General features: G+C 37.8%; 1 non-coding gene across 1 annotated transcript; it reads left to right on the forward strand.

Annotated features, from left to right (window-relative positions):
• Positions 1–6399: 6399 nt before the first annotated feature.
• Positions 6400–6505, forward strand: LOC120255620. Its single transcript, XR_005535055.1, has one exon. It is a non-coding gene; the product is annotated as a small nucleolar RNA R71 (small nucleolar RNA).
• Positions 6506–22337: the final 15832 nt, after the last annotated feature.

Consider the following 22337-nt stretch of genomic DNA (forward strand, 5'->3'; position numbering starts at 1 on the left):
CTCTCCATGGAGCTAAGTACAATCAAAGAAATTGAATGTAAAAGCAATGAATCCATAAAGAAAACCCCTCGATGGTCGTGTCGATGGTCTTGTGGAAAGTCCTCTACTAGTCAGTCCAAGGATTCCTTCAGTCCCGGTATAGGATACGCCTCGATCGAAGCTCCCCTACCAACCTTCTTCCTAATGGAATCATGATGTCGGAGCGGTAGAACCTCTCCAAAATCTTGGCCAATATCCCTCGAAACCCTAGCCGAAACTCTCTCACAAGTTGGGGAAAAGATGGAGAAAAGAATGCCAAAATCGGGCTGAATCGGCTTTAAATAAAGGTCGAATCGGGTGACTCCTACGGGCGTACGGTACACGCGCACGTCAGTGAAATTTGCACACAGTGCGGTAATTTCCACAAGCCTGCGTGGATTCTTCGAAACTCGTCATTTTCGCCGATCGGAATGAGAATCGCCAAAGTCGGAATGCTTGAGTGTGACCGCCCTTGTGCCCCTCCAAATGGTTGTGCAAACTCAAATACGGGAGCTTGGCACACACTCTAGCATCTCGCACCCGACTTATATCTTCGCTTTGAACCTTAGCAAGATTTCTCCAAAATCGGTGCATTGTGATCTACATTGGCTTCTTTCCTTCATAATTGGTTTCACAACCCTACCGCATAAAAAGTAACATAAAATCACACATATTAATGTAAAAATCCAAGAAAAGTAATGCTCAACATAAGGAAAGAATGCTTCGCATTCATATCACACAAGCACTTATCACAAACCCGATATCGTGTAAGTGTGTGTAAACTCATTCAAGTTGACCCAACGCATACTTTTCAAGTTCTAATTACAAGGGACTTATTTATATACAAAACAAAGAAAAGTGACTGTGGTAGCTTCACACATCCTCTAAGGTAGCCCTTTCCGAAGCGGCCGCTAAGGTGGCTTTCACACTTTCGAGGTGGTAGCTCTTTCAACTGGGGTAGTAGCTTTCACTCATCCCATGAGATAACTCTTTTTCTCATTGGGGTATAACTAGAATCCGACTTATGAGAGTAGCTTCATATTTCATAGGTGGTAGCTCTTTCCACCCCAAATGCACAACCAAAACAAACATTTTTCTTTCCTTTTCCAATTTTATTAAGCAAAATTAACACAACAAAGAGCAACTAAATTAGTCCCTTAAACATCAAACTTGAGTTTCCACAAGGTTTCATGAGCGAGTAGTGCAACAAGTGTCAATCGGGCAAAAATTCCTAGAAATTCAAGTAAAAACTAGAGCATGAGAACATTCAAATGTTAAAAATTCACCTAAACTCAAGTATACGACCATTGCAACTAAAGTGAACTGCCATTGGCTACGTGAGCATGTAATTTCAGTCAAAACTTGTGTAATATACATGTGTAATGTGAACTCATTCCACACTTAAGATGTATATTACCCTCAAGGTACGCATGCAAGCACAATAAAAAGTATAACATTCAAGATCATATGTGAGGTGGATAATTGAAACAATACTCCCCTGAACTTCTAATGGTACGTTTGATGGATCTATATTCCTTGAGAGTTGAGTTCCAATGGATTGTGGAGCACACACGGCCATGTGAAAATTACATTTACCGTGTCTATGACTAGTCCTCAATTTCCATACTCAAAAGACCATATGCACGTATACACAAGAGGGATTCAATAAAGCTCAACAAAAACAAAATAAAACTCAAGTATATAAAGATAAAGCAAAGAAATACAACTCGAGACAACAAAAATGAAAGATAAACTCAAAAGGAAGATCCTTTCTGAGTAGTACAAGTCTAAAATAAAATACGGAAAATAAAATATGAAAACATAAAGAACTAGAAGAAGGACGCATCAAGCGTCAGTGTCGTGCATGGTCGGCTCTACTGCTACTGGTGGTGAAGTAGCCACTGCTGTTGGTGGATCAGGTAAATGTGCTAGTGCTGCTGCTGGTGATGTTTGAGGGGTCCTCGGTATCATAACAAACGGTGTGGTCGCGCCTCGATCGAGTAACTGCTGTAATATGTCAAGACGTGCCATCACCTTAGAGTGGTTCGCGACTTGTGTGGAATGAACCTCAGCTAAATCTGCCTGTAATATCCCTACAGTGCTCTCAAGCTTCTCAAATCGATCATGGGCTCGAGTCGGAGAGAATATCCGAACTGGTAGAGGTTCCTGCGCTGTAAAGGGTGCCTCTGTCTAATCCTGCTCTAGCTGTTGCTCAAGCACAGGTTGAGAACCCTCTACTACCTCTCCCTCAACTTCGGTTAGCTCTGGTAGGGGCATGTTCATCACATACTCCCATCTCTCTATCGTCTAATCATCCCCATCAGGCGCATAGTCTCTAAGCCAAGCAGTGAAGGTACGATCATCTTCTCCGCTCCTCTGATAGCGTCTAGTAGACCCATCCCAATGATGAGCTAGTCATGTAAGGGCCAGAGAAGAGGACACTGATCCTAGTATATTGTCCTTGATGCCATAAATACTCTGCCAAAACATGTCCTAAATGAAGTGGCATGCTATAAACCATCGAGTAGAGATATAACAGCTCTTGCCGGCTCAGGACACCGGTGCTGTCACCACGGCCGTTCACCGACCTGCTCAGAATGGCATGAATGTAGTGATATGCAGGTTGAGAAAGACACGTGGCATTGGACACCCCGAGCTCATACTGTCCCTGCCCAAACAACGCTCTATATGCGCTGTGGCACCAAACTGCTGGGGTAATCTGTAGGAAGCTGCTCGTACTCCTCTGTGGAAGTAAAGTCCTCGTCGTATAATCCCAACCAAATCGAGAACTATGTGACGCTCATACTATAGTGATGCCCGAACGCTCTGAACTATATGACGTCAACACTATCAGAACTAGAATACGATCTGTCAAACTCAAAAGATGCAAGTACTTCTAGTGTCAGCATATGAATGGCCAGCTCCTGAATCAGCAATAGACGGTGCCAACTCCCAACGGAAAGGAATGACTCAACCTCGTCTACCATGTCATCGGCCAACTGTATCTCTTGTACAACACTTAGATCTAGGAACCGCGTCTGATCGAACTAAAACTTTGACAAACGCTCAAAATGAGCTTGGTGCTCGGGAATCGCAAACTCTATGCGTTCCAGCTCTAGTGAGTGCTCTCTAGGATGCTTACCAGCCACTTTCTTTGTCCTGGGGGCCATGTCTGCAAAAATTGAAAAAAAATTGATCAAATTCATTCAGAATAATAATACTGCAGAAAATCCACACGGTTGTGTGGAAAATTCCACACGCCCGTGTGGATTCACGGGGCGTGAAAGCCGCACGGCCACCATGCTAAAAACTCAAAAATACATCCCAAATTCATTCTAAAACTCTTCTAAAACATACATCCATCATTTAAACATCAAAACGAAGCACATTCACCATATTTAATCGAATAAAATCAAGTTTGGTGAAGAAAAGAAGGAATGAGGGTTTACCGACAAGATACATTCTAAGTGTTTGGGAGTGTGAAAATGAAAAGGCGCAAGTGATTTATAAAGAAGAATCATGGCCTTTTGAGTTCTGTACATCCACACGGGCGTGTGAAAATTACACACGCCCTTGTGCCTCCACATGGGAGCTTCACAGGGCACACACACGCCACTGTGTGCTCTCAGGATAGCACACTTTACCTCTGAACGCATCCACATGGGCGTGTGGAAATTTCCCATACCCGTGTGGCCGACCCAAAGGGCCACCTACACGCCCCTATGGCTTTTCTGTCCATCCGAGAATTTCTCTAAGTGTTTCACACGCCCATGTGGAAATTCCACACGGGCGTGGATCTTCATAAGGCCATTTATAGGGACAGTTACACACCTTTGTATCTTCTCGGGATGGAAGAGAACTCTCTGTAGGAAATCACACGGGCGTGTGGGTATTACCCAGGCCCGTGTGTAGTTCACAGGGTCAGACACACGTCCTTGTGTCTTCTCAAGATAGAGCTCTGAACTTCTGCAGAGAAACACACGCCCGTGTGGAATTTCCACACGGGCGTGTGACCATCACAAGGTCATTCACAGGGGCAGACACACGCCCCTGTGTCCTCTGTGGATGAGCTTTGAACGAAAACACATGCCCATGTGAAAATTCCAAACAGCCGTGTGTCTTCTCTGGATGACTTAGAAAAATTATAGACCATGTAGAAAATTTTTGCATACTTACATCTATTCAGAGTCTGCATATATCATATGAGAGTAACCAGGGAATCATGAAAAACACGCTTAAACGACCAAGAAAACTCCGCCACACACAATTAAGCACATGATAATACCAATAATCCACGAGGAAAACACAACAATTGCATGTAAACATCAAGACACCAACACTCAAGCTCTTATTCATGCAAACACTAAACTAAAAACTAGAAAAATAGTAAAGACTTGGGTTGCCTCCCAAGAAGTACTTGTTTAACATCACTAAGCTTGACGTACCTGACCTTACCTCACAGGGGCTCATAAATGAAGGTTTCCCTCTTACCCATGACTTGAAAGCATGATGAACATAGTCTTTTGAAGGTAGAGGGGGTGTTATCAAGTTTGTTACCACACAAGGATTCATCACCCTTACTCCGTTTTTGCTCATCCCCATTAGCCTTGGAGCATTTCTTGTGACGTCTCCTTGCACGCTTCATCTTTCGGATCATCTTCTTCATGATTCTCGGGGTAGGTTGCACCTTGTCCTCTAGACCAAGCATCAAGACTTCTTTATTCTCCACTCCTTGATCTAGCACCCCTTCATATGGGTCCGGATTCATCATCTCTTGTACATATTCATCTATTAGTTCATTGGTACTGTCAAGAAAGTAAAAGAGTATCATCAAAGTCTAAAGAATGTCTCATGGCTTTGGCGAGGCGATATGTAAGCTTGTCATCCCTAAGTCGTAAAGTCAACTCCCCGCTGTCCATGTCAATGAGGGCCTTGGAAGTGCGCAAGAATGGCCTCCTAAGTATCAGCGGGACATCAACATCCTCATCGACATCCAACACTACAAAGTTCACAGGAAATATGTACTTGTCAACTTTTACAAGTACGTCTTTAATGATGACGTTCGGATGTCTCACCATTCAGTCCGCCAATTGAAGTATCATCCAAGTGGGCCTAGGCTCTTCCAGGCCTAGCTTTTGGAAGAATGTATAAGGTATGACATTGATGCTAGCCCTTGAATCCGCCAATACCTTTTCTTCACCCATGTTACTAATGTTGCACGGAATGATGAAGCTTCCGGGGTCCTTCTTCTTGTTCAGCATATTCTTTTGCAACACCGCCGAACATGAAGCATCTAGAATCACAGATGAACTCTCCTCCAACTTTCTTTTTCTAGTCAAGAGATCCGTGAGAAACTTTGCATAATGAGGTATTTGAGACAATGGCTCTACAAACGGGATGTTGATGTGCAACTTCTTGAATAACCACAAGAACTTCTTCTACTGCTCATCATTTTGGTCGTTCTTCAATCTTGAAGGATAAGGGATTCTTGGCTTGTAAGGTGGTGATGCCACCTCTTTTCCTTTTATTCTCTTCTCAACCTCCATGACCTCGGGTACTTCAACATTGGTCTTCTCACTCGAAAGCCTACCCTCAACCTCACAAGCACTTCTCAAAGTGATCACCTTCACATGTTCCCTCAGATTGGTTTCGGTGTTACTAGGCAAGCTTCCTTGAGGTCTATCCGATAATGACTTCACAATTTGCCCCACTTGATTCTCCAAATTGTGCAATGATCCGGTGTGGTTGCGAAGTGTGGCTTCAACCGATTGAAATCTTGTATCCGATGATTGAATGAACTTGGTTAAAGCCTTCTCTGAATCAGTCATCCATTTTTCCAACCCTGAAACTTGGTTCTCCATATTCAGGGCTTGTTGTTGTTGTTGGAAATCGGGTAGTGCCATTGTCTTCTGTTGCCCTTGATTACTCCATGAAAGATTCGGATGGCTCCTCCAACCTGGATTGTAGGTGTTGCTATATGGATTTCCCTGGTTTCTCATTACATTACCCACAAAGTCCACTTGTTCTATCGAGGATGTACCACCAATAAAAATCGGGCAATCAGATGGAACATGTCCTCCACCACACCCAGTGCAACTAGTCAAGCCCGCCACTCTAGGAGAAGTTAGAGTATCTAACTTCTTGCTCAATGACTCAGCCTGGGCCGCCAATGAAGTAACTGCATCAATCTCATGAAGTCTGGCTACCTTATTTCAGTCTCTTGTGTTCCACTGATAACTGTTCATAGCCATTTCTTAAATAAGATATTGGGCTTCTTCGGGGGTCTTACTTCCTAAGGTACGCCCTTTTGTAGTATCAAGTAACTGTCTTGTGCTCAGGTTTAACCCATTATAGAAAGTTTGAATGATCATCAACTCGGGGAACCCATGTTGAGGACATTTCCACAGGAGCTCCTTGAACCTATCCTATGTCTCAAAAAGAGACTCCAATTCTGCTTGCGCAAAGGAGGAAATTTCATTCGGAGCTTCGCAGATTTTCCAGGAGGGAAATATCGGGCAAGAAAAGCTTCTACCATCACCTCCCAAGTAATATTCGATGCTCGAGGTAATGAATATAGCCACTGCTTTGCTCTCCCCTTCAACGAAAATGGGAAGGCCCTCAATCTGATAGCATCATTTATAACTCTATTAATCTTGAGCATGTCGCACACTTCCAAGAAGTTCTCTATGTGATTGTTTAAATCCTCATCTGCCAAACCATTAAACTATGCCGACTGCTGTAACATTTGGATGAATGCTTGCTTGAGCTCAAAATTCTGAGCTGTAATCGGTGGCTGCACAATGCTAGATTGTGAGCCAAGAACTGCGGGTCTGGTATAATCGGACAGTGTCCTCTGCTGCTCATTATGTTCTGCCATAGCTGACCCTTCATCTTCTACCTCAGCTTGATTTGCTTGTTCTTACACAGGTTCTTCACCCCTTCTACGAAGAGTTCATTCAAGTTCAGGATCACCTTCAACCAATGTCGAAGGGTTCCCTCGGGTCATAACCTAGAGCTGCAACCAAAGAAAGAGAAACAAATCAGAAAGATGGAAGAATAAGAAAGTGTGAAATAGAATAAATGGTGAATAGCTAAAATAGAAAAGTGCAAAGTGTTTCTAAAATGCCTATTCCCCGGCAACGGCGCCAAAAACTTGACAACACCTTTTTTGCGTGTGAACCGCAAGTGCACGGGTTTGTCGAAGTAATAATACCCCAGTGAGTGGGTGGCCCAATCCACAGGGAATAGTGATTAGAAACACAAAGATTGCTATTTAACTAGAACGAAAATGAATTAATAGTGATGTGAATAAGAATCAATGCAAATAGAAATAAAAAAGAAGAAGGAGGCGCAAATAAAAGATTAGAGAGGCAATCAACAATAAATGGAGCACCTGGACATTGCTCGCCCTAGGACTATTATTTCAAGTGCAAGACCATTCATTATATTTCCTAACTACTGTCTACTAAGTTGTGGAGATCCTTAAACACACGGTCCCAACCTTAATGTTAACCGTGACTAACCCTATACTATGCCCAAGGGAAGAAATCTCTCAGTATCGACACCTCACACTGTGCTAGGTTGCTTTAGGCTCTAGGGATTCCAAGTGACAAACCTTATTCCCCAAAATAGATCTAACCCTTTGGTCCAGGAAAAAGATCCCTAGTCACAATTAAGCCCCCGTTACTAAGGATTACTTCAATGCTTCACTCTGTTGCTTGCGCAACTAAGCCCCAACGGAGTTTGTCTCTTAGTACTTCACTCTATTATAACCACAATGAACTCTTAGAATGTGGAGGTAGGATAAATCACACCGGATGAGAAAGGAGACGTTCTGCTATCTCTCGACTCACCCCCTCAACCTTCTCCAATTTTTCTTTGTCTAATCCTCATGGTGTGTCACTCACTCACAAGGATTATCAATGTAGGCTCTCAACCCTAGTGTCACTCTAAGTGAAAACCAATCAACAAGAATTCAAGATTGAAACTCAATTAAAGACATCAATTAAAGAAACATAATAGAAAAGTCAAAGAAACAATAACATCCTAGGCTTTACAAATCCAAGTACCCACTAAGGGTTTTGCTCTCCATGGAGCAAGATACAATCAATAATGAAATTGAAAGTAAAAGCGTGCAATCCATAAGTAAAACACCCTTGATATTCTTATCGATGGTCTTTTGGAGTAGCCTCGTCTTATTCAGAGGTTCTCTCATCAAGCCTAGGGCACACCTCAGCAAATCGATGTCGACGAAAGCTCCCCCAATAATTATCTTCCAAAGGAATGCGGTGTTGAAAGCCATAGAATTACTCCAAAAGCCTTACCAAAGCCTCTCTAAACACTAGCCGCGAGCACCTCCAAAGATAAGAAAAAGATAGAAAAAAGGATCCCCAAATCGACTAAAAACACGACATTAAATAGGCTGGAATCAGTCATCCACACGGGCGTGTGGAATTTCCACACACCCGTGTGAATCTCCAGGAAATCGATTTTCTGCGGCCTGTGAACAGTAACTGCTATAGTAATTTGCTGTTGTACTTTGCTACAGTAACTACTACAGTACTCTGCCAAAAATACTTCCGAATCCACACTCTTCATCAAGGCTCTACATGAACGGGCACACATCTATGTTGTAGATCGCGTTGCTTCTTCAACAAAATCATATTTGACGACAATCTTGCTAGCTTTGCACAAGTCGGAACACATGAGTGTGACTGTCTTTATGCCCCTCCAATTTGCATGTTCACTCGAGCACAACGGAGGTTGGTACACACTCACATGTCTTTGAGCACAACTTGTGTTTTTACGTTTGTTCACTCCAAGATTTCATCAACAAAGTGCCTCTACGATCTACATTGGCTACTCTCTTCCATTATTGTCTCCACAACCCTATATGCACAAAAGTAACACAAATACACATGTATTAGTGATAAAATCTGAGAAAAGTAATGCTCATTATAAGAAAAGAATACTTTGTATTACTAATACACAAGCACTTATTACAAATCATGCTAACCAAACAATCATATGATCATTAAGGCAAACAAGCATTAAGAACATAAGATTAAAACTCAACTCAACTCAGATTAAGATGTAAACACAATGTAAACCAATATAAAGAATAAAATTCTAGGGTTCACATGCCAAAATACCCACTAGGGTTTAGCTATCCATAGAGCAAATTACAAAACAAAGAATGAAAGAATAGAAATCTATAAATGCTATGGAAATAAACCTCCTTGAATTCTTGATGATGGCCTTGATGGGTAGCTTCAATGTCTTGATGGATTCCTCTCCGAAGCTAAGTCGCCGATGGCTTCCTTGATGCTATGACGAAGGGCAATCGATCAAAGGTAGCGAAGAAGCATTCCCAAAGCCGCAAAGACCTCCTCTCAAAACCCTAACTTCTTTGCCTCTTAAAAGCCATGAAAGTTTCCAAAGAATATGGCAAATTGGTCTTTTGAACTCAAAAACTCATGTCTGTCACGTGTCTCAACCCACCCGGGTGGGCTGCAAATTTTTCCACTCAGTTGTGTACAGTAACTGCCACAATATTTTGCTACAGTGATTTTCTGCAATGTTGCTATGGTATTTTATTGAATCATACTCCAGAAATTCTCTTTCTTTTGAGGCCACACAGATAGGCACACGCCCACGTGGTAAGTCATAAGGCTTATTGTCGATTAAGTATTATTTGAAAGACTCTTGAAGTTTTCATACAAGTCGGGGCATGGGAATGTGGCTGCCTTTGTGTCCTTCCAACTTGTAATCTAGCTTGAATTCTTTCGGAAGTTGGCACACACCCCTATGTGTAAGAACTCCGCTTGTCTCTTGATCCTTGTGTTGCACAAAAGACTCCCAAATTGTGTCTTTATAACCTATCTTTACTCTCTTTTCTCTATAAAAGCCTTCACATCCCTATTTGCACAAAGAAACACCAAAAACAATTTATGAGACATAAAACATGATAAAATGATGCTCAATGCATTTAAAACATATAAAGAAATATGTTCACTCAAGCACTTATCAGTAACCCACTAAAAAATATTAGGATCATGAGAAATTTCAAAAATTCGAAACCAAAAGCAGATCATATCATATCAGATAGGGCAAATATTTATTGAAAATATGGTTCATAAAATCAAAGGGGTTCAACAAAATATAATTTAATAATAGTCAATAATATGTATCCCAATCACTATAACTGAAACAAAATATTAGAGATTATTTATTTAAACTCAGTGACCCCAGTTAGATTTTTAGAACTCATTTGTTTACCCTCGGTGACCCGTGCTAGATTAATAGAAACCATTATTCTTTTACCCATGGCATGATGCGAAACTATAGTCTCTTATCAGAGTTTCATGTCGACATGGTCAATGTTTAACCCCCAATGACAAGGTTAGTGCCTAGTTAACTGGAGACTACACATATTTATGTCAAAATATCTTTGTTATCCGAAAACCAAATAGAATATCAGAATTTCAGATAGAATTTTAGACAAGTCAGGATTTCAGAATAATTCATCAAGTGAACATACTAATAAATACTAATAGTAATAATCCAGTTATATTAAAAAAATTTAATGAATTTATATATCAAAGATTAACAGATATAATCAATGTTACCAATACTAATAAACAATGCCAAGATGTGGGAGTTTATGATTCAGGAAAAGAAAAACAATTAAAAAATTTAATAAATATTTAATATCAGAAATATTTTCAAAAGTCCAACAATGATTTAATATTATATAAGCAACCTTTAAAAGTAATTTAAATAAATAAATGCATAAATTCATAATTGTCTGTAATTGGATATTGTGTGTGTGTGGATTACTTCCCAAATATAAGACATGGCAAATGGTATTATAAAATAAAATTTTAGAAAGGTACAAAGGCAAAAAGTTAAAGCTATTATTCCACACTCCCAAATATTGATTCTTGTGAGGGTACTATAGAAATTACCCACTCTAAAGGGCATATGAACAATTCCATCATGACCATGGAGGACTAAATCCATCATACCTTTACATAAACTTTTCCAAATCACAAAATTCAAGATTCTAAGAATAGTAAAAACCTACTATGATAAGATTTTGAAATTCACATTGTTTAGAGTGCTACTCAATTTATAGTATTCATTTGATTCTCCAGTTATTTCTACAAACTGTTAACTCAGACATATATCTTTCAAATATGCATATCTCTCAACCTATAACTCCAAAGTAAATGATATTTCACTAACACTTAGATAACTTAATAAGGAACAACTTTTCTATTTTGACCTTACCCAATTCAATCTCCATGATAATAAAAAATGGCCATATATCTTTTGGTTCTGCACAGAAATACCATCCGAGAACGTTATACTAATTGGGCTACATATGTATAAAATCTAAACTTTTGTAGACCTTTAGATAACATCAAAACTATACTTTTCTTATTTTACTCTCCTCCAAATTTGACCTCTAAGACCCTAAAATTAAAGAGGGGTTATTGCTATTTTCAAAAAATGAAAATATGAAATCTATCAAATGAAAACAACTAATAATTCCCACTCATGGCAAAAGATTGTATTTCAATCAACCACACATCACATTACATCAATTATATCATGCAAAACCTCATTCTTGAGACATTGTTAAGTCCTTAAAAATACCGTTGTCAAAGATCCTAAGAGTATGCTTAGGTGTAGACATCATAAGGAAAACAAAAAAAATCCTGCAAACTACAAATTGGGAACATACCCTAGAAAATCAAGGGCTAATTTCAAGGTTTCAAGATGAATCATAAAATAGGAATAAGTTCTAGGGTTTCAAAAAGAAAGAAACCTCATAGAGCCAACAAGCATCAAAATCTAGAATTAAATTTTACATAAAGCTCCAAGATGCTACTTTTAACACTAGAAGAAAAACAACTCTCGATGAGAAGATCCTCTCATCCTAGCCATCGGCACCACCATGTAGGAAAGAGAGGAAGGTTGTGAGTTTTTTTTAATGGACAAAGTCATGATATCATAGCTTGCGGGTTATGGGATAGAATCAAATCACGAGATTGAAAAATCTATAAGGATAAGAGCAAAGTTGTCTCAAAATTTAAAATTCAAAAGTAATCAAAAGTTTAAAAATTTTAAACTAATAATAAATATAATAATACTATTACTAAGCATAAAGGGGTGGGGTCCACAACTGCCATTTTTAAGATCAACGAAAATATCTCACATTTCTTTTTTAGAAAACTTGAAATAGTATAGGCCACTTCTCATATCATAGCAAGGAATAGCATACAACATATCTAAACACTTCTTAACGGATAGTTCATTTGGTTGTGCGGATGATGATGTACTGGTACTTTTTTACTACTATTAACAAAAGAAAATGGGGGAACCTATATTCCCTTTTAAGCTGTTTGAGTTTGTTTATTTCACATGAGGAGTACTGTATCCATCTCTTAGTTTGTTAATCTAAAGTTGTGACAACATGGATGGATCATTTTCGATCACTTTATTGAGCATCAGTATTAGAGTCATCTCCCAAAACAGCTTGACTCTCATTTTCATAAAAAAAAAAAATATAGCCTCTCCCATATTCTCTTCAATCTTCTATTTTACTTGGCAAGATGAACAAGTACATTTAGTAAAAGCATCAATAACACTAAATAACGCATCATATGCACATCATATAAAAGATTGATCTATGCCTCTTGATTTCTTAAAATTTTTACTAACCAACAACTACATAAAAATATTAAATATAAAGGATATATTTTAAAAGGCAACTAAGAAACACAATGGCAGTAAAATAAATTAAGTGCTTCCAAAAATCAATTACATTTATCTTTTCTTTTCACCATCTATTATTAGAAACCAGAGATGTGTTAGTAATATAATACCCATCTCTTTGGTAGGCCACTTAACACTGGCCACATACACTACTTTAACTTAGAGACATGTTACTATTAACCTTTTATTTGCGCTAAATTTGTCAAGAATAACTCATTTCTCATTGAATTTAATCACTTTGGTTATATTTTAAAGGACTTTGCAACCAAAATTCCACTTCCCTACATTTAACATCCATAATAGCTATAGCCCTTAAAAACTCCTTTAGTTTTCTTAAATTCTATCCCTCTTGTTGCTCACCATACTTCCCTTGATCTATGGCATCAATGTCTTATTCATTTATGTTAAACTATTTTTTCTACTATTGTCTCATAAAATTAATCTTTGCTTCTCATGTTTTCAAGCAAAAAAGTACTTGCTTTCCTTTCTCTTTCTCTTATTATGTTTCCACCAAATCTTTACATCTTATTCATTGTGATGGGGACCACACCATCACTTTCGTTTTCTATCTACCAACGTTTCATAATTTTTGTTAATGACTATTGCCACTTAACTTGGATGTTCTTGTTCACTTAAAAAAATCTCAAGTGCTACCCATTTTCAAACCCTCTAAACCATTAGTAAAATTTTCTACTTCACCACTATCTAAATCTTTCAATATGATTGTGCCCTCGAACTTATCAAGGAGCCTTTGCTCATTACCTCAACTCTTATATCATTTCTTATTGCATTTCTTGCCCTCATACCTTTTAACAAAATGGACTTACAAAATGCGAATTCTATGACATTACTGAAATAGGGTTAACCCTTATTCTTGATACCTTACTTTCCAAATCTTTCTAGTTTTAAACCTTTGTTATTTCCATCTAACTCATCATCTCTTTACCACTCCTATCATTCAAAGAAAATTTCCAAACAAAGTCATCTTCTTACTCCACCTAACCCTTCTCACCTTCGTGTCTTTAGGTGTTCATGTTTTCTCAAACATATACTAAAATTAACAACTTATGTCATTCTTTCTTATTCTTCTCAGTGCAATAGATATTACTATGTTCATCCTTTTACAACTTAAGTTTATATTTTTTACTACGTAAATTTCCTTGAGATGTACTTTCTATGCACCAAAAATCTATCCGTCCTTCCTTACAATCTCTTCTAGTTATGCTTGCTTTACCTCTCTTCTTACCTTATTCTTTCACACCATCATTACCCTAATCTTCGCCAACTCCAACTATACACTAGTACTAACCCCTCTACCTTAACATCCCATGATCACTCACATCCATGATTACACCCATATTCCTTGTAACTTCAGTAATTGTGTCATCTATAAGACAATACCTCACAAATTATCTGATCTTGATCCTATTTCTTCAACTCAAGGTAACAGATTTTTATACTAGAGACAAGTTATGCTTAATGAGTTTAATACTTGTCATCAAAATCAGACATAAGCTTTTGTTCCTTAACCACTGAATATCAAAATTATTATATATGAATGGGCCTTTCAATCAAAGAAAATTTGATGGATCTTGATTGTTGCAAAGCTTTCCTTGTTGATAAGGCATGCAGTAAATCCCCTGACATCAACTACACTCATACATTTTGTCAAACCGACTGATAAGTTCTTAATTATGCATATTTTTATATCAACATTTGAAGTATTTTGCTTGCTTCTTCAATGAATCTTCTTCATATTTTAGTGCTTACCTTGGAAATAATTAATTTTAAGATGTAATTTATATTTTTGGAGCAAAAAAAAAAACAGAGTTGGAGTAGAATGGAATGTTTTGAAGAAGAACTAAAGCTCCAAGAAGTTACACAAGTTAATACTTGCTTATGAAACTTGACTGTGCTCAACAAAGCTGAAGCTAAAATTCCCTCCCCAAAGTTACATGGCTATTGACATAAACAAGTAGGAGGTAGTGTTGAACATGGCTATCAAGATGAGTTACACACCAATGTTAAATGTTGTGACTTCATATATTTTAAGCTATATATCTGGGGCCGAGAGAGAGGAGAGAGAGAGAGAGAGAGAGATTGAAAGATTATCATTAGACATATTTTGGAGACTTTTGGAGAGAGTTCTTGGAGCGATTTGGAAATAAAGATATTAAAGATTGTAGCATGGGTTGAAGGTCTAGGATTAAGCAGCCTTTGAGAGGATTCCATCAAGCCAAGAAGATTATTAAGATTCAAAAGGGGGTTATCATGTTTCCATTGGTTTTTATGTCTTCTTTTGATTTGATGTTGTTGCTTTAATGATGAGGAATTAAGCATTCTTTAGTACTTGGATATTGATGTACACTAGGATGGATTTTATTATTTGGTTTCTTTTATATCAATGTAATGCTCATGGTTATTGTGATTCAATATTGCAATAGAATTTAATTAAGTTTGATTTAACGTGATTGAAATTGAGAAATCCTTTTGCATTAGTAAATCTATCGCAAGTCCTAGTTCGAATATTTCTTCATATTTGTTACTTGGAGCACTTTTGAATGAACATTGTTAAATTTGAGTGTATAAATTTGTTATTAATTTTGATGTAGGGAACTTGACACACCCCTTGCGTGTGTGTACCGCAAGTGTACGGGTTGTCGAAGTAATAAAATACCCCGGTGAGTAGGTAGTTGAATCCATAGGGAATAGTTGCTAGGAAACACAAGTATTTCTACTTAACTATAGTGAAAACCAAGTTGTGATGTTGATTCAAAGTATCAATGCAAATAAAAGTAAAGAGAAGAGAGATCAAGCAAGAATAGGAAAAAGAGGTAATTGATGATAAAATGGGGTACTCAAACAATGTTCACCCTAGGACTATTGTTTCAAGTACAAGACTAATATTATGCCTCCTAATTGAAGTTTAATTAGTCATGGCAATCCAAAAACACACGGTCCCAAGCCTATGGTCAACCGTGACTAGCCGTCTACACTATGCCCCAGTGAAAGGAATACTCTCAACATTTCACACTGTATGGGACTGCTTGAAGCTCTAGGGATTCCAAGTGATAAATCCTATTCCCTAGTATAGATCTAACCCTTTGGTCCAGGTGAAAGACCCTGAATTACGATTAAGCCCCGGCACCAAGGATTACTTCAACACTTCACTTTGTTGCTCACGCAACTAAGCCCCAGTGGAGTTTGTCTCTTGGAACTTCACTCTATTGTGACCGCAAAGATCTCTTGGAATGTGGAGGTATGATAAATCATGACAGAAGAGAAAGGGAGTGTTCCTCTATCTCTCGACTCACCCTCTTAATCCTTTTCAATCTCACGAAGTCCAATCCTAATGAAGTTATCACCCTTTCAAAGGACTACCTAGATAGATTCTCAACCCTAGTGTCACTCTAAGGGAAAATTAAATCAACAAGCACACGAGATTGAAACTCAATTAAAACATCAATTAAAGGAAATATAATAAGAGTCAATGAAACAAAATCATCATAAGGTTTACAACTCCAAGCACCCACTAGGGGTTTAGCTCTCTATGGAGCAATACAAAACCATCAATGAAATCAAAAGTAAATGCAAGCAATCCATATAGAAAACCCCTTGTTCTCCATGTCGATGGTCTTGAGGAGCCACCTCGACTTCTCCAAAGGTTCCCTTGTCAAGCCTAGGGCACTCCTCACCAAATTAATGGCGACGAAAGGTCCCCCAATAGCTCTCCTCCAAAGGAACTCAATGTTGAATGCCATAAAATTGCTCATAAAACCCAGCAAAAGCCTCTCCAAAACCTAGCTGTGCTCTCCCTAGAAGATGGGTAAAAGATAGGAAGAATATCCCCAAATAGAACTCTCAAAGCTGTATTTATACGGCTGAAATTGGGCATCCACATGGGCATGTGGGATTTTCACACGGCCATGTGGATTTCCAGGTCTTTTCCTGCGCTGTGAATAGTAACTACAACAGTACTTCACCGAAATGCTCCCGAATTCACTTTCTTCATCGAGGCCATATGATTGGGCGCACATCCATGCGGTAGATCACGACACGTCTTCAATGAGACCACATTAACAAAGCACTTAACAATGTTGCACAAGTCAGAACATATGAGTGTGACTGCCTTTGTGCCTCTCCACTTTATGTATTCACTTGAGCATAATGGAGGTTGGCACACATCCACATGTCTATGAGCACAACTTCTGCCTTGACCCTTGTTCCATCTAAGAACTTCATCAACAATTGCGTCCATAATTTACTTTTGCTTCATTTCTTCCAAACTTATCTCCACAGCCTTAAATGCACAAAAGAACACAAATACACATGAATGAGCTATAAAATCTGATAAAAGTAATGCTCAATGTAAGAAAAGTATACTTTGTATTACTTATACACAACTACTTATCAGCACTGTTGGTGGACTTGGAGCTAAAAGAGTAATACTAGGGCAATTTGGAGCTAATTCAAAACAAATTTAGGATTTTTGAGGAGTATCATGTGCAAATCCATAGTCATTGTTATGTGACTTGACTTTCTAAGTGTGTAAATTTCCTGGGAGCTACACAACCAAATGTATGCCCAATTTATTACGAACTGAAGGGATTCATATAGGAGAGATTTCGAGAATGATATTGGTAAGACTTACACACAATGAGAGCAAGGAAGCTTCTCCACGAAGAAGATTTCATCGATCAAAGAAGTCTATGTAATTGCAAGAGTTTTTGATGTCTTCATTAAGTTCTTGTCCTTTCTTTTGATTCGATTGTATAATCTTCCATGATGAGAAACTAAAAATCTTTTGAATTTTGAATGATGAAAATCAAGATGGATTTGTAAATTAGTTACTTATTTATATCAGTTTAAGTTTTATTATGATTTATCCTTGTGTTCTTTGATGCCATGGATTATCTATACTGAGAGCTTTAATTCAAGTTTGGCTATATGCTTGAGATTGAGGAGTCCAATTGCATATGGATCTACCAAGGGTAAAAAGGAAGTACAGATGCGGCTAGAGATAGTGTATCTCATACTCTCTGAATTAGGGTAAAGCCTAATAGAGAGACTAACAGAATGTCAATGTAATCATAGGGAGAATTAGGTTAGGAAGAGACTCAAGCCTATTTTCATTTGGGATTAGGTATTAGTAGCATTAAGAAGGGTATTAACATAACTCAACAGTCCCCATGGTTCAATACTCTCAAAATTAAACTGGTTATGTAATTTGATTTTAATTAAAATCCTAAGGTGATTTATATCTTGGTCCCAGCTCTATTGATTGATTGCCTCCTTACTTTTCTCATGTGTTTGGATGTTTGATTTATTTATTTTTAAGATAATTCTTACAATCATCATTAATTAATAGGTGAAATAATAGAGGGGTAATTAGTACTAGTACTTCAAGTCCTCATGGGAACAACATCTTGCTTTTAGCACACTTTATTAATTTATACAACATGTGCATTTATGTAAAGATGTTATATAGTACTTCTCATGCATAGTAGTAACCAAGTTTCTAGTGCAGTTGTCAAGGACAAAAACATTAGAAATGTTTAGAATTTATTAATTTAGCAATTATTTGATTTTCTTCTTCATTTATTTTTCTTTATTTCAATTTATTTTTATTTAATCTATAATTTTTCTTTATTTTTGTCTTTTGTGTGAGGAATTCTTAATCATAGGTGATGTGCTTACAGTTCCGAAACATCGGATTGAAGCTTATAACAAGAGATTTGTCTGCTTTCAAGTTTTGGCACAAGTTAAGAGTATTAGTTGCAATAATAGTTATGCTTTCCAGTTTTTCCATAGCAAGTTAAGAGTATTAGTTGGAATAATAGTTCTGCTTTTTATGTCACAACTTGACTAGTAGTCAAGCTTGCAACAATCGCAGCAATAACCCAAGGGAAATGGGTGATGCCTAACCCTCAAGCCACATCAAGGCAAGAGTTACCTAGTATCACAACAAATAAACCCACGCAAAGGATAGGAAACAATAATAACACTACTAGGAGAAACATATATATATAACCAGCCAAAGTAATACAATATAACAATAGAACTTGTCAAAAAACAAAAGTGATAGAGAGTCATAGGTGGTCAACTAGCAGATCTATCCTTATACATGTTCAACACGTACAAATGCAAAAATCAACAAACCTTAACAAAGATACAAAGGACACAAGGACTCCTAGCATGATGCTTTATTGTGCACTCACCAATCGCAACCTGAGAAATAGGAGGAAAGGGAGAGCAGTGAATAACTCGGTTACTTAGTGAGTAGAAAACATAGCCCAAGTAGAGGATATCATAGCCTTTGCAATAGAAAATAAATGAATCACAAACACACACACACACACACACACACACACACACACACACAATAATTACTTATAATGAGAGAAGTGAGATCAAGTGGATAAAATCAACTTCTAAGGCCAAATGCCTAAGATAATCACATTTCAGAGTTCAAAATGAATAAATAGATTATATAAAATATTTACAAGGCTAGCCTAAAAGAACTCCCCGCTTGGTCATGGCTGCGACTAAGTTAGGGACCGCCAAGGTTATTTCTTTTAGTTTAATAAAATATTTTCCCTCCTTGGCATTGGCCTCTGAGATCCCGTGTGAGATGCCCACGGTGTCTTAGAAAACTAATGGGAATCTCCCACTATCCTCTCAAGCTCTCTATGCACCTCCTGAAGAGGAATAAATCAGCTAGTCATTCAGCTGCTTCTTTACAAGTCGGACTATGGGGATCACCACTGTAGTGGTAGGGTCTTAACCTGTATTCACCAATAGTAAAACCTTTCAAGAATTCACTTGCATAATTTCAAACCATTACATGATGTAAACCCCTTTTTCCAAGGGTTTTTATTATGAGAAAATATGCCAATTCAAGTTACAAAACAAGGATAAATCATGTTTAATGTACACACATATGCTAATTGTGTAGTCAATGCTTACAAACAACAATTTCAGTACATGTATAAGTACCATATAAAACATGTTCTCAATTTCGTATAACTCATCGAAAGCATAGTAAGTAGAGCATCTAGTTTAGGATAGTGAATAAGAAGACATAGAAGAAAATAAAAGAAGAAGAATGATGTAGATTGCATAAAAAGGCATAAAACCCTCTAATAAGGCTATATCTTAATATCGACATTCACTCACAAACGTCGAGACCATAACAAGGCACAATTACTCCTCCACTATTTCCTTGCCTTTGTTGGATAGACCACCGCCTAGAACAACATTAGGAATTAAATGGAGTTATTACCAAATAATAAAAAGTATGCAACATGCAAAACCCCAGGTCTAAATGTCATGAATTAAAGAATGACACTCAGGCTTGGTTTGAGATGAATCTAGACCTCAATCTAGACCATAAAACAATTAAAACATGGACACAGTAGAATCGAACTAAGATTAGGAAATGAAAAGAATTAAGAAGTAAAAAAAAATAATGAAATTCATCAGTAAAGTACACAGATATGAGCTCACCGCCATGAACAATTCTGCAAGGTTGAATCTACATATTTAAGCTCGAAAGTTATACTATTGAGAGGACTTTTGGTTTGACGATAGAGGAGACAGCTAGGGTTTTGAAGGGAGAGCCGATCACCACTAATTGACAGGAAATTGAAACTTCCCTCAAAGTCTAGAGGTGAGAGTTTGATGAATCATCCTTCTTCATCCTTAGATTCCATTGCAACCATTGAGAGGAGCTGGAGGGAGTTTTCATTATGATTTTCTTCTTGTCTTTAATCTTGGATTGTATTTTGTTATTACTGAATATGAGAGACTAAACTGTCATTCGGTACCTCAGGCCATAAATCTCAAGACTTATCATATTTGATTTCATTGTTTCTATGTATCTGCTATTAGAATTAATTATTGTGAATATTCTATGTTGCTTCATGCTTGGAATTTGTGTTGTGTGAAAGACTTAATTTCATATTCAATTGGCATGATGACAATTGGGAAATCAGTCATGTTAACACATACAAGATAGGGGTTGAGTGCAGTCCTAGACCTAGGGTGTATGGTGTCGAACTCCTCGGAAGTTGAGTGCACTCCAAGAGCTAGGGTGTATGGTGTCAAATTCCTTAGAGGTTAAGTACACTCCAAGAATTAGAGTGTATGGTGTCAAACTATCCGGATTAGGGTTAAACCTAATCGATGGATAGACTCATAAAGTGTCATGCAATCATAGGGTAATGTATCATTACCGTATAGGATTAGGGTTGATTGCCTGGACTAAAGGGATCAACTATTTTAAAAATCTACACGGTCCAAGAGTGCTCTACTAATAGACAATATAGGAAGTCTTTATAAGTGTTTTGAGAAGAGTGAGTACTAAGTGATATATTATTCATGTTTTACCGACCTAGAACTTAATTAACCTTAAAGAGCTTGTTTTTATAGATAATTGGTACTTAGTTGTTCATTTTGTATCACAAGTTAAAAGAAGAGCAACAAAAGCCAAAGGAAGAAAATCAGGAGTAAATCGGTGCAAAAACCATCAAATAAAGAGATACACGGTCTGGTACATGCCTATGTACCTGCCCATGTAAACTTCAGCAGAGCAGTACTCAGTGACTCACAAGATCATTGTGTGATCAATCATAGACTTCAGATCACTCTTCTACCGAGGAGAACACGGCCGTGTAGATGAAGAACATGGTCGTGTATATTTGAAGATTTGTAGAGAGTGTCCCAAACAAAAGCACAGGCAAAAGAGGAATACATGACTGTGTAACTCAAGAGTAACAAAAGAAGGAGACCTGAGATTTATACGGCCAGAGAAAGAAGTTCATGGATGTGTACATTCACCAGTGTACATTAAGATTGTGAGACTTTGGGAATCTTTTCTCAGAGTTACACTGGTAAAGTGCACACCCATGTACTTGCCTGTGTACTGGTCGGGCCCCTATAAGTTTAAATAGAAATCTTCAATGGTTTTAGGGCATCTAAATTTTGGCTGAATTTGGGGAAAAGGTTTAGAGGACCATTAGCTGTGGTTGAAGAGGTCTTTGAAGGATTGAAGAAGAAGTTTGAAGGAATCGCCGGAGTGATGATCCATTAGTGATGATAGAGGCTCACATCATCTCCAATCACACGACAATGAGAGGGGGGTTTCTTCCATGTTTAGAATTTTTGAGATTGAAATTTATTTCGTAGTGATGAACTTGGGCCTCATGGGGGCTAACTTCCTTGGGTGCCCGGATTGATGTATCTTGGAATTGGTTTATCTTTTGATTGCTTTTTAATATAGATTCACCTTCTACTTCAGGATTCATCCTTGCTTTTATCGTTGGTTTTGTGTATCGAGAGAGGCTTTACCATTGTGATTTCACTTGTGTATTGAGAGAAACTTATGAATAGATCACATACATGCAATCATAATGGTAAAGCCTAGATCTATTCATAAGTATCCTAGATCTCATTGCAATCATGCGAGTGTAGGATTAGGAGAGATTCACTTCCGTCTTTACTATAGGATTAGAGACTAGGGAGTCATGAGAGAGCAC

This window comes from Dioscorea cayenensis, unplaced genomic scaffold (assembly GCF_009730915.1).
Source record: "Dioscorea cayenensis subsp. rotundata cultivar TDr96_F1 unplaced genomic scaffold, TDr96_F1_v2_PseudoChromosome.rev07_lg8_w22 25.fasta BLBR01001109.1, whole genome shotgun sequence".
Taxonomy (NCBI): Eukaryota; Viridiplantae; Streptophyta; class Magnoliopsida; order Dioscoreales; family Dioscoreaceae; genus Dioscorea; species Dioscorea cayenensis.